At 39.1% G+C, this 14,111-nt stretch overlaps 1 protein-coding gene and 1 long non-coding RNA gene across 5 annotated transcripts in view; one reads left to right on the forward strand and one right to left on the reverse strand.

Annotated features, from left to right (window-relative positions):
- LOC113963950 overlaps nucleotides 1-6,983 on the reverse strand; it is a 19,958-nt gene extending 12,975 nt beyond the window's left edge. The window contains exons 1-2 of the long non-coding RNA XR_003533016.1: nucleotides 6,848-6,983; nucleotides 4,328-4,481 (exon numbers count right to left, since the gene is read on the reverse strand). This is a non-coding gene — a long non-coding RNA (uncharacterized LOC113963950). The remainder of the gene's footprint in view (nucleotides 1-4,327; nucleotides 4,482-6,847) is intronic.
- A 3,972-nt stretch (nucleotides 6,984-10,955) lies between these two features.
- Nucleotides 10,956-14,111, forward strand: part of DNAJC13 (DnaJ heat shock protein family (Hsp40) member C13) — a 56,156-nt gene continuing 53,000 nt past the window's right edge. For all 4 annotated transcript variants that reach the window (XM_027675542.1, XM_027675539.1, XM_027675540.1 and 1 more), the window contains exon 1: nucleotides 10,956-11,143. The gene's annotated coding sequence lies outside the window, so the exon portion shown is untranslated. The remainder of the gene's footprint in view (nucleotides 11,144-14,111) is intronic.

A 14,111-nucleotide genomic window follows, 5' to 3' on the forward strand; every position in this document is an offset into this window, starting at 1 on the left:
GGCTCAGAGATTACCCAGTGATTTTTTTCACAGACAAGAACTTCTATTCAGTCATATTCAATGCCAAAACTTCAGAGGATGATTATGTTTTTCTGCCCTCCTCTTAGCCTGTGTTCATTTTAATCTGTGCTTAACTCCTGTAGTCAGCTAGTACAACAGAACCCACAAATGGAAAAACAGAGAAAAACCATCTTTGATCAGTGCAGCTGTTGATTCCAAGCTTATCTCTGCTATATTAAATTTCCATGCTGACCAGACTTTCCATCAGCATTTTCTCACTTCTTGGTGATTACAATGACTGATCTAACCCATCATATCTGGCCACTCTGTCTGGCTGCAGGAATTTCAGCTGGGGATTTTTCAACCTTTTGTCATCTGAAGTCAGATGCTGTTGCCACACACAGATACAAGCTTTCCATCAGAAATCAATGAAGAACATACTTATTCTAGAAACAGCTGTTTCAGGCCCAGCAAGCTTGAAACTTTGTAGTTTTCTAATTTTGGGAAGATTTAGAACATAAAAATTCTAAACCTCCAAGCTATTAATGGATATGACTGTAGTAACTTGAGAAATGACTCATGGCAAGGAAATTCCCACCTCCAAATTCTCCTTTGAGATCTTGTACTAGTGTAACTACTGAAAATTATGATATAATAAAAGCCAGTTTATTGTTGCAATAAATTTATACTGCTTTTAATAGTAGTAATCACACTAAAAAAAAGGCACTTCTTGAGGTAGCTGAAGTTAATGATCAGACACTGGTTACTGACTTTGTGTTGCCTTCTGTAGTACAGAGCAATGCTGCTTGAAGTACGCTCAACACATGAAGAACAGACAAAAAAAGTACATATGAGATCAAAAATAGTGAAGAGAATGTGAAGATGTGCAATATACTTGCAGCCACCTCCTGGAAATCCTCACCTGTGTGCTTACTCATCACACATGCAGAGTTCCATTGACTGATCACTCACACCAAGAGTACTTGAATAAGCAAAGGCTTGCAGAGGTAGGTCTGGCTAGATACTAAGGGCATGAGCAGTGAAACAAGGAACAACATGGTAAGCTGCAGACATCTCAAATTTTGGACAGGGCTATTAAGTCTCTCTAGGACCTGGAGAGGAAGAAATAAATCCTCCTAGGGGAAAAAAAACCAAAACCAATCCACAATGAAACAGTAATATTCTGCATAAGGATGCCTGAAGCCAGTAGCTATATCAGGACCTGAAAATAAAAGGAAACAGAATCCTATGTGATAAGCTTGTTACAATTTGCAACATTGTCAAACACAGCTTCAGGTTTTTTTAGTTTTTCTTTTAATCAGCAAAGTCCATGCTGTGCCCGTTTACTGGTTGAACTAAAATAAATTTAGGGCCAAACTGAACAGTTTGTCTTTTATCTGCCATGTGCTGAGTCATCACTTTGTGCTTCTGTCAAAAGCTATATTGGTGTTCCTAAAAAACTGAGTGCACCAGATCTCTAAGCACTGGTCAGAGAGAAAAACAAGTTTCATTCAAAGACATAATTGCTAGCCACTTTTACATAAGAAAAGAACAGAAGATAAATAAATAAAATACTTCATTTTCTCTCAAGGACTACCAAAATGCTTAGTTTATTCAAATACAATGAACTAACAATTCAGTTTTAGGTTATTTCTATATAAAATATGCAGTATACCCTATTGGCTTCAATCTTATTTCTGCATAGAAACATTTTCTTGTAAGGGTCAGGTCACTTCAGATCATAAGATGCACATTGAAGTAATTAATCAGCATATCTGGTCTTATGCAAATAATTACCTCTTCATAAAAGATTCAGTTTGAACATGTTCAGTTCAAAAAAGGCTTATTGCCTTTTTTGCTAACAAATCACTTGTTTTTGCAGATTGTGAGGGAAAAGTATTGGTGAAAAGCTTGAACAATTATGAAATTGGTTTATATATTCATGAATTTTATTCTTGACACCCTAATAGTGGGAGATATTCCTCTTTTCAAAATGGAATTTGGACTAAAAGCAGAAACAAAAGAATTCTGAGCTTGTAGGATAGAGAACATAGCCCTTTTCATTGCCGCTATAACATCACCTCAATTGAGGGACAGTTCAAGCATTTTTAAACTTAGTGTACCCTCCTCTCAAGAGGATAGCACTTACTTGCTAACCCACTAATTAAATAAGCACACTAGCTAATGTCAGTTCACTGTTAAGTAATTTCTGAAACAACTGATTAATTCATATAATCCAAACTGTTTTATTAATATAATACAATAATAACTTATTTTCCATAAATTAAGAGGTGTAAATAAGGATATATTCAAGTTTCTTTTCTTACATGCCTCTCTGCCATACACTAAAAATGGGACAGCAGAAGTTCAGGGAAATTTGGCCAAAAAACAAACTAGCACTAAATATGATTACATAAGTAGCCATATGCTTATGCTTAAAAACTACAGCATATGCCTCATATACTATTTGATGGTCACGATCTCTGTCAAAGCAAAGCAAAAAGTGTAGGAAGATAATATGGATAATATACTGCCTGAAATGGATGTTAGAAGGAGTGTTAACCTGCTGCATGTATTTCTGCCTTGCTTCTTGTGCTTGCTCAGATTCTGTTTTCCATTAATTCAGCCAAATGACCCAGTGATCTGGATATTAAAGATGAAATACTCTTTCATCATTGGAAGCTGAAATACCAGTATCTCCACAATACTGAGAAATAGGTAGGGGAATCCTTGATTCTGTCATATTGAGAAAAACGAAACCAGTAACAGCACGAGGAAAATGAAGGTGAAACTGTAAAGACCTAAGAAAAAATATCTACCAACTCAAAAGAAAACAGAAATTTCCAAATCACTGCTTCTGCTTATTACAGGAAACAGGAAAGAGCCTGAAAATCATGCTGACCAATGCTCTTTTTATGACTCACTGTGTCCAGCATTCTTACACTGTAGATGTTATTCAATAAAAAGGGAAAGGCAAACTATTAGTTTCTCTATGTCCCATGTTTGCAACGCAGTTTAGCATTATTGCAGTATAATGCTACATTCTCCTTCTGTTGTTAACATGGATGTAATCTGATTACCACTGTAAATAACTCATCACCCCAGCTTCATAAGCATCTGAGCCCATCTCTTCAAAGCCTTCTTCCAAGGAGAGGGTGTGTTGCCTAGTAATATGCCCCACCCTCATTCAGACCAGCACTAGTGATCACTAGTATTGCACAGAGAATTTAATACATTTCTCACATAAATGACCAAACCTCTTGCCTGTGAACAATGAGGGCGAGAATATGCCTATAGGGAATACCAGTGAGCCCACCTACACGGGTTCAATCACTTTATTTTTCTCCATGGGCTCCACCATGTCATTATTTGCAGGTGCACCAACAATGATTAAGACAATGTCTTAATCTGCTGCCTTTTCCTGCCAAGATGAATGATCAGGTCCAAGGTTCAGCAAAAAGCCTCCTCAGTGCACTACCCAAATGTCAGCAGCCACTCATCTCTGTCTGGATCCTGCTTGCTCCGGGTCTCCTTGGTGCTACAGGGACAAGGAGGTCAGTGACTTGTGTGCCCACTGGAGCTTGTTGGCCCTGTAGTACCAAGGAGATTTGGTGGCTGCCTGTCCTGACCTACAGGTTCTGGTCCATCCAACAGTCTGAGATGGCAGGAGGCTTTAATGTTTTAATACCAGAATTACTTATTTGTAGATATTTGACATTACACTGGATATTTATTTAGAAGAGTGATGCAGCATTATGCTGAAATCACAACACAAACATGACACAATGATTGTCAAGGACTCTAGTATATCACTGAAATCAAGTCCTGAAAGTTGCCAGAGGGAAAGGGAGAGCCTGCATTATGTTGGTTGCTATTTGGAAATTCAGAATCAAGGACTGGGTAGGGTAATTGTCCATGACCTTTCAGATCTGAGATCTGTCTGCATCAAGGGGAGGCACAGCTCCCAGGATCAAGGCTTTTTCTGTCTCTATCAGGAGTTCCAGGTTTAAATACCAATTAAATCAGATGCACCTTCTGCCATCAGTGTGTGACATGCCAGCTCTGCCATGCAGGGCTTTGTGTGCCGTTCTTTGCAGTAGGAAGTCACATCAAGATGTAAAGCTACACATAGGAATATAGTCTAAAATACCATTGCTGATGATTTTTAGGTATTCTGACTGAAGTGAGGTGAAAGCAAAATCACTACAGTGAATTTTCAGTTTTCCATGGCAAAAAAGGACAGGGGTAGGGAGAGAGCAGCTTAAGTGAAGCAGTGTATAGTAAGATGTGTATACTACAAACCACATATACACAAGGCTATACTAACCTTTGAAATAGTTGTAAACAGTTTCTGTGAAGAGCAGGGGTAGATATTAAGCAGCAGCATCCAAAATGTGCAAAGCAGTAGGTGTTGGGCATCCCATTTTCTGTGCCATGGTGCTGGAGCCAGGGGTGTCTGGTGAAATCTCATAACGAAACAACTGAAAGCTTTGAGAAGTTGAACACAGCTCAGCAAAACAGCTTTCGAACTAATGTGGACTTCCTGACTGCCAGTAAACAGATAATTACATTCTTTGTTTTATTATTAAATTATGTTGTTTAATTGAACTTTTATGAAACCAAAACACATTTTTTTTAAAATCCATCATGAAAATGTGTTCTGCTTGTGGATCCTGCATATAGGGAATTAAGCTATTGTTGGTGGTGGGGGTCTCTCACCAGTACTAGGATAATGCTTGAGATTAAATTGTTATAAAAACAATACAACTTCCACATATTATGAAAATTGGACCTTTCAGCCAGAAGCCTTTTCATTGCTGCTGCAGTTATTAGTAGTGATCTATTCACAGAAGAATTAGAGTTGGGGAATATTATTAGGCCACAAAATGTTCTTTCATTTTTGCAAAACCACCTTGCAGATGTATCATTCATAAATGGTTAGTCTGCATTTCTGAGCTCCCAGAGTCATTCTAAATGGTAAAGAGCATAGCACTGGACTATGGGAAGGTTTAAAAAAAAAAAAAGAAAAATGAAAGAATCCTTCTGATTCACATTCTTTCTCACATGGCTATGATTTCAAAGGCTTGGCCTTCAAGTTATGTCATTATAATCTTCTCTGTTCTTCTCTGTGCTTCATGGAAAATTTTTGATGGTAGAAAGACCAGATATTCTCAAGAACATTCTTACTCTGAAAATAGTAAGACTTTTCTGACTCTCTGAGGTACTGTGGGCAAGGTAAAAAATTCCTTTGTTGCTTTGTCCACAATTATTTCTGTTGGGCATTGTAATCTCACTCATTTCTAATTCTGGGATTTGTCCCCAGGCTAGGGAATCAGAGAATTAATACTTACTTTTCCTCTACATGCTGTACAGGTTGCAGTGGGGAATCAAGAATATATAAGTGACTTCTTCATAACTCTTGCTGATGAAAACTGTACTGCACAAGGAGAGAACCTGTTGTTTGGTTTTCAGAGGTCCTTTTGATTTAGATGACCAAACTTAAATACCTGGAAGGCACTGCAGCTATAGATACATTCAAGGAATAACACTGTGATTCTGAGTAGTTCTACCAAAACATTCCTATGACTGAATTTTCCTACTGTCCCACTAATTCACTCTGCTCCTGAAATATTTCAGTGTTCAGAATCAATTTTTTTGGATTTTTTTTCTTTTTTGTTACACTAATTGCTGAACATAAATCTTGGCCACTCTGTCAATGTCCAGTTTCTCAAATTAGTAGCATTCCTAGTCCTGAGCTAGCATTTGAATGTAACTTAGCCCTTTCAATAAGCAAACTCTAACAAATAAATTAACAAAGAAGTTGACAATTCCATGTCTTAAGAATTTCATAAGATTGGAGCATGTTCTCAAATATGTAACACATGTAAAACATGACATGACACACTGTCACATAGATCAAGAAGTTGAAGAAACCTGCAAGGTACCTTGTCATCTGTTTTGGTTCTCCTGTCCATAGAAAGAGACAGGGAGAGATCAATTTTGCTGCCTTTTTTTTCAGAGGAGAAGTGTGTTAAAAAATCCATAATTTTTAAAGGTTGTGCTGGGATATTTGGACATTATACACAAGACTATACAGAAAAAGAAACATTAATGTTCTTTCAATTAGCCAAATATTAGAGGCAGAAGGATGTTGTGAAAATAAATTAATTCATGCTCCTAGAGCACTCAGTGTACTGAAGAATGTCACAGAAATGTCAACATGGAAATGAGTAAATCTGAGGCTTGAATAATAGAGTTGGTATAGTATACACTAAGTAAATCTTGGGCCAGCAAACTGAGCAATGTGAATAGAAGACAGTATAGCATGCATGTGTATTCAATGAGTCCTTTCATCTTCTGGAGTAAATAAGGCAAAGTTCCCACGGAAAAATATAGTACATAAGCATGCAACTATTTGCAAAGGCAATCCTAATCTTCTGGAATTTTTTAACTCCTAAATACTTTTGGTTTTACAGTGACAATATTGCATAGTTGTTTATGTGTGTAAATGTATAATTCTCCGGGTTTATTTTAAGACTAGATAATTATGATGTGGGATTATATCATATATCACATCTAGATCTGCAACACAGATCTCTGAGAAGAATATTAATAGTAACTAAAAACAGAATTAAGTTGGCATCCACTAGAGGGTTATTAAATACCTATGAGCATTAATTTTCCCAGCCTGAGTTATCCTGCAGATATCATTTTCCCTTGCTGGTTAACTTTTAAACCAGCACACACTGCATGGGCTATGGGTCAACAGTGGAAAGACTGGGACATCTGCAGTACCTTCTGTCACAAAATGGTCCCCAAGAGCCAGATATTTCAAAGAGCAGTTTACCTTAAGCAGGCTTAGGTAAGTTTACCTAAGCTGAAGCGTCCCCATGACGAACAAAGTATACGGAAATTTTCATTGTCGTATTTTATCAAGGTTTCCACTGAAAATATGTGTACAAGAGTTTTTTCAGATGTATACAACCTGGCTAAATGCAATGAAAAAAGAAGGTAGTTAAAGACTTGCTCTATGAAATAGTTGCTATTTTCTTTCACATGCAATAAACAATACATTTCTCCTTTACTTTTCCCTTTGAAAAAATATAACCACACTTTTTAAATATATTGTAGTTCTCTTAGTAGCTGTTACATCATTGTGAATTGTTATTTAGTTCCATGAAAAGACTCATTTTACTGTGAATGACATCTGAGATATTAAGTAAATCTGTTATATTCACTTTTCTTACACCAGATGCACCCACATAAACTACTAAGACTGGATTGCAACTAATATTGGAACCTATCTATTGGAAGGCAAAAGAGTTAAAAGATAATCTGTAGGTTAACTTTCAAAGACACACCAAAAAGACCAGGTTACACAGGGCTATAGGTGAACGAAGAGATCAAAAGTTGTTATGGGAGTATTTACTGCTCATATGTTCATGCCAAAATTAAAGCATTATCCAAACAAGAGTAGTCAAGAGGAATGCTATGAATATGAATACAGATTGGCATGAATCACTTTATTGAGGGTGCTTATTAGTAATTCAACAAAATTTATCATGAAGCTAATTAGCTTAGGCTACAGGTACTATCAAGCTATTAGCTGAGATAACAAGTTATCATTAGACGAGTCTACCAGGAAATTTAGAATTATTAAAAGGGAGCATCCAGAAGTTACCTTTTAATTAATGGCACAGAGAAGATAAATTATCAATACTATCTGCATGTATTTTTAGACAAAATATGTCAAGATACATGTGAGCTTTGAACTGCTGGCAAATTGTCAGCATAGTCTTAATGCATCTTTGGGATAACAAAGAGTAGAAGACTGATGCAGTAATGTGGGTCTGATTTTCCCGAAGGCCCTCTGTGTAACCTGCATTTTGGCATCTGCAACAAACTAGGAGTAAAAGTGATGAGATTCAGGACAGAGGTTTTCAAAGGCATGCTATTTAATTAGTTTTGGGTAGGACTTGTACATTTCCCTCCGTCTTGTCCCTTACAAAATCTTTCTGTTACCCTCTCTCAGTCAAGTCCTATGATTTAGTCATCAAAGGATATTGTTATTGTTATTTGGGCATCTAAAAATTACAAGTAGTAAGCATATTTCCTCTTAATTATCTTAAATTTATACTAAGCTGTGGTGTACCACTTAGATCCAGTCTTTAAGAAGGCTGGACAGATCCTCATTACTTCATGGTAGAAAAACAGTAGTCGATCTCAGAGTGGATGGTCCTGCACTCTCCGAATATATTGTGAATAAAAAGGTGATGTAACTATTCCCAGTTCTGATAGGAACTTATTTTCTTGTAAGACAAGGAAGGGTGGAAGAATCTCTCCTTTCTCCAAACAGGTGAAAATTCTGTCCCATCATTCGAGACAGTATCAGGAAAGGAAGTTAATTTGTCCTTTGCTTGCTGCTTGCAGGCTAGGTAGACACTTGTTCTTTGTTATTGCTGTAAACCACAATATACCTGCTTTAAAAATATTAGGATCTCTGTTATTATAGGATGTATTTACAGTCATTGTATTTACTGTTGCTGCAGAGAATCCTAGCACTGGCTCTCTCCTGTATCCGTACTGTAGTGTGCTTGAAGAATTCAGCCATCCTAAATCACAGTCTGTCAGAACAGGTGCTGATCACCAAAATAGCTGGTGGAGTATTAATTATTTAGTAGTGGACCAGAACTCTTCCTTCCTTCCAGATTTCAGTTATAGGATGGTAAGGAAAGACCTTGCTCTCCAGATTGGAGATGGCCCGAACTCTTTTGGAAATTAAAGTATTTGAACAGACAAGGTCAGATTGACATTTGCAGTACTTCAGATGAAAGATTTAGAAGAAATAAATATGGATTTGCTTCTCCGAAGTGGATCGAAGCAATTTAACATTTTATCTTTCAAGAAGGCATCAAAACTGTGTTTTGTTATTCTTATTTTAATAATGATAATTGCTCTAATATGATTCCTGACTCTGTAAGTGACTGGGAAAACCAAGGGTGAAACACTACCTGTGTCAGACACAGCTAATAATAAATCTACCATTGGCATTAATGGAGTGAGGATTTTGTTCACTTTCTTTTTTATAGCTTTTTAAAATAAAATCGTAAACTTTTATATTGGAAGAAGGTGTTAAACCCACAACTTTTTTTTCCAGATTTCCACAAACCTTAAGTTAAGCAGAAAAATGAGACCCTATCTCTAAAAATATAGAGTAGTATCATATCCTAAGAAAAAACCAAGCAAACTAGAATGCTGTTGTCTGCATATAGTGTAATTTCACACACACTTTACAATTAAACAGTTATGAAATCCTGGTCTACTTTAATCTCTGAAAGAGATTGTACCATGTTGTACAATATAATTTCCATTACTGCCTGTCTGAACTGCTAAACACACATTTCTTGTTTTATTTTTCTCTGAATAATAGTTTCAAAATTATTATTTCACTTTCTCTCATATTTTCTCAATCTTAATCTGTGTCCTCCTTTTCTTTTATCAGTCGTTCGCATTACAAAGTTAACATCACTACTTACACAAAAGCATGTCCAAAAATAGAGGAAAACACATAGTTACTGAAATACTAGCTTGAGCTGAATAAATATACTGAAATATAATCTGTGCTGTCTGATTAAAATCTATTAAAATATTGATTACTACTTTGTTACACTGTTATGCAAATGTTATTCTTTGTTCTCAAGTAATAAAAATCTAACAAGCTGCTGCTTTACTTGATGTGTTTTACCTACCTAAAACGCAAAAAAAGTACTAAGGCAAAATATAACCCCCCTGAACAAAAAAATGCTCTGAGCCAACTAATCAACAAAACCATAAATCGCTCCAAGCCTGTCCAAAAACTTTTCCATGCACTCAGCCAAAGAAACTCTTCTGAGTCATACGACCTCCCTCTGAAGTTAGATTTCTGCATTTCCTAGTATATTAATAAAACATTAAATCTTTTTTTCCCTTGTAGGTCTGTAAGCAAAAGCAATTTATCAGCTTCCCAAAAGTAATGTTATTTTCCCATTAGCGTTATTTTACCATGGTGTCCCAGATTCAGAGAACTAGAGTTATCAAAAGAATGACTTACTAGTATTTAAATGTCTTATGTAAAGTATAAGACACAAAGGATAGTTTATATGATGATGAAGAGGATATTAAAAAGTAGCAATTAACCGTGATTTTGATCTTTTTTCTCCAACATAATTAGTTCCAGTTACAATTTGTTCCTCATTTCTCCCTTCATCTGTAGACTTTAATGACACTATCTTAAAGGAAAGGCTTTTTTTAAAGGTAAGATCATATCTTCCAATGTGAGTCATATTTCAAAATGTTCAAATATTCAAAATATTCACGCCAATCATTAGGAATTTTAAGGAGATGTTACAATGATGCCACAGATTTGCAAAATTTTGGGGAAATCTTACATGGGGACCCCAAGAGTCCCGTAAGAACTCTCGAGGATGGTTAGCTAACTACATAAATCAGTGATTCAGCTTCAGCAACGTTAACGTGGCATTTAACACTACTTTTAAAACCGCACAAATAATAAGGATAATAATTAGAAAGCATGTTTTTGATTGTTCGAAGTGCCTTTCACAGCTTGACGCCGCACACGCTCGGCCGTCAGACCGAGGGTCAGCGACACTTCTCAGGCGACGAGGGAAGTCAGAGAGGGCGGAATTTGCACCCAGCGCCTCGGCGCGTGCGCAGGGAACCGCCCTGCTTCCCGGCAGAACAGGGCAGGGCAGGGGGCGAGGGTGGGAAGGAAGGAAGGAAGGCAGGCAGGCAGGCAGGCAGGCAGGCAGGCAGGCAGGCAGGAGGGCGGGCGGGCGGGCGAGCGAGCGAGCGAGCGAGGCGGCGGGAAGGGGAAGGCAGAGGCAGAGCCCGTCAGGTGACCGCGTCCCGTGACGGCCCCGGGCGGGACGGCGGCTGCGCCGAGGGGGCGGTGTCGCTGCCCGAGCTAAGATGGCGGCCTCCAGCGCCAGGCTCTGAGGCAGCGGGAGCGGTGTAGCGGCTGCTGCCCGCCCGGCCGGCTGGGGGCTGAGGGGCGACGGCTCCGCTTGGCGCCCCTTCGCCCTGATCGCTGGGAAAGCGCAGTGCTGGTGGGGGCAGGTCCGGGCAGCGCGGGCTCCCCGGCCAGGTAAATCCCATCGGCGGGGGAGGTGAGGGGGCGGCGGCGGCCCCCGCCTCCTTGCACAGCCCCGGGCGCTGCTCGGGGCCGGGTGGCCGGGCGGGGCGGTGTGGGGAATGTGGGCAGGGCTGGAGGCAGCCCTCGCTCTGGCCATGGGGGCTGATGCTGCCCCGGCGCAGCCCCGGTCCCTTCCCCAGCCGTGAGGGGCCGGGGCGGTGAGCGGGAGTCCCTCGTCCCCAGCACGGTGGTACTTGTGTTATCACAAGCCGCTCTCAAGCCCTTCGCTTCCTGTATCCGAGCACAGGAGCGCGCTGGGTTTTTTTCCAGCCTCAGCCTTCCCGGTCCTTCCCTCGGAGCGCCCTGCACCTGATGCGGCTTCTGTAGCCGCCGGGCAGAATTTGTCCTCTTTCTTGGATGAGTACTGGCATGTCCATTTAGAAAATATACGTTATTTACCTCCTCCTGGCCTCAGATAAAAATATACCTATCATGACATGCTTTGGGAAATAATTTATGGAGGGCGAGTGAGATGTGGAGGAGATTTGTGCTCACAGAGATGAGATTTTATTTATTTTTTGAGTGCTAACAGTATTCGTCATAAGCATGAGCAGAACTAAATGCATCTTTCAGAAAATCTGCCCTTAATGTGCTTATTTTTCCCAGAGTGTTTGAATTTCTCCCATGGATGCTTTTCACTTGCTTTTTGTTTTCTGGAAGTCAAAGTGCTGAATGGTTTTCTGTGTGCAGTGAGCTGCCAGCAGTGTTTCGGACAGGTTGGGTGGAATAGAGCTTGCACCTTGATAGTTATGTCTCTACTGAGGGCCAAGCTCTGGACTGTAAAAAATGTTGTCTTAGCACTTCAGTTTGGATGGGAGGGTTTTTTTCTCTTTTCAGCTTGGTGCTCTCAAGCTGAGGGAATGTTTGAGCATTCTGCTTGAAGGGAAAAATAGGCATATAAGCTTATTTGGGGACTTCCTGTTAATGCACCTAATCTCTGCTATGTGGTTGCTTTTGAAGTTAATGTAATCTGAAATGTATTTTCCCTTTTTCTCCTCTGCTCTTTCACAAATACATCCATGATGGTCTGAGAAGATGAAGTTGAGTAGATAACTGCTTTGTTTCCTGTTACTTGGTGCTGATTAAATAATACTGGATTTCAGAAAATATTCCTTGTTTGAGAACTTAAGTTCTTTGAAGTCTTTTCTTGATTATTATACAATTGTCTACACAGGCAACTTGCATGTTGTGAGAAAAGGAGGGAAGCTGTTGAAGGGACTGCTACTGACTCAAGTTTCATTTTAGGATTGCATTAGGAAGATGGTCTTCAAACAGTCTGCCATGAATGAGCTCTAAATAACAGGGGCATTATTATAGGTGTAAAAACTATGCTTGGCTCCAGCCTGCTTCAGTTCATAGATATGCAGCTTTGTCTAATTCCTGCCTGCTGTGGGCAGCCAAGTGGCAGAACACTTAACTAGAAACTACTGTCTCTTTTCCGTTATTACTGGTGGTTTTTTCCACTTGCAACAAATTTCTGAGTGTTTGGAGACTTGGAGCTGTGTTTCTGTCCCTGTGTGGTATAGACTTGCCAGGAACTTTACCCTTGAATTTTAGCTTTATTGGAATACATTTCTAAAAAGATTTATTTTGTATGTATTGCTCGATCCTCTGTGTGTCATGTGGCATTTTTCATAGTTTCCAAATACATATTTGTCCTGAGGGACTGAATCACTGTGTGTTTCCAGATTTTAAGTGTTATGCTGGGGATTGGTCTTGAGGCCCAGATTTGTGTTTCAGACTGAGGAGGTGACTTTGCTTTTAACTTCGCTTTGAAGCTCAGCAAGTTAAACTTACTGACTTAATAATTCTTCAGCTGGCATTCAACCGTATCTTGAGGTGTTAACTTTCAACTGTTCAGCTTCTTGATTTGCTTCCAAAAATCTATTCTGTCAAAAAAATTAACAACTGTCTTGCCTCACTAATAAAACAGAACAATATCCTGAAGAAATATGACAAGATGGCTAAACTATGACTGAAAGGAGCACTTTTCTTACTTGCCCCCATTAGTGACTAAACCCTTTTATTCTGATACTCACCTGTCTAGCTGGTGAATCAGAGGGGTTCGCAGATCCAGCAGAACGCTAATGTAGATGGAAAAGAAAAGCAGAATCTTTCACACTTGTTTTTGTCCTTAACGTGGGTTCTCAGTGAGGAAATGGGAGCAGTCAGCTGGAGGAGGGACACTAATATTGTCACCGTCATTTTGGGTAGTAGTAAGGTTAAAATTCTCAGCCTATTTATGTCTTGGATCACGGGAGGTGGGATTGCTGCTATCACTGAGGCAGGCTGCACTTAACCTCTTCTAAGGATTTTGTGGGCCTTATCTCTTTCTCCTCTTACAAAAAGGACTGAGAGTTCCTGCACAACAGATTAAGAAATGTGAGTTTCCACAGCTAATTAGACTTTAAGAGAAGAGTACTGTTCTGGGAAGTGAAAAAAGTTTACTGCTTGTTAAAAAGCATCTGTGTGAAGATAAAACTCTGCAAGTTAGTGCACACAGCAGTGAAAATTGCAGATGAAACCTAGACAACTAAAACATTTTAGTGCAGAAAAACTCATTTATTTCAATAATGCCTTTAAAGCTACAGAGGTGTAGATGACTGGAAATCAGGCTCCAGACCTCTCAGCTGGAAGGTAGATATGTAGATCCACAGATTAACAGAACCTTGGGATTTTTTTTCAGTGTTTTGTTCTCATTTTTTTCCTAGTTGATCCCTTATTTTATGCTCATAGTACATCTCTCTCAGAAAAGTCACACTTGAACCTCCTATGGGTATCTGTCCCTGTGTAGTCAAGACTTTCCAGGAATTCTAACTTGTATTTAGCCATGCTGGAATAAATTTTTGAAAAGAAATCTCAGTTTCTTATCTGCATTTCTCTTCCTCTTTCCCCCAAGAAATCTCAGTTTCTTATCAGC

The sequence above is a fragment of the Neopelma chrysocephalum genome, unplaced genomic scaffold (assembly GCF_003984885.1).
Source record: "Neopelma chrysocephalum unplaced genomic scaffold, ASM398488v2 Primary Assembly neopelma1_26, whole genome shotgun sequence".
Taxonomy (NCBI): Eukaryota; Metazoa; Chordata; class Aves; order Passeriformes; family Pipridae; genus Neopelma; species Neopelma chrysocephalum.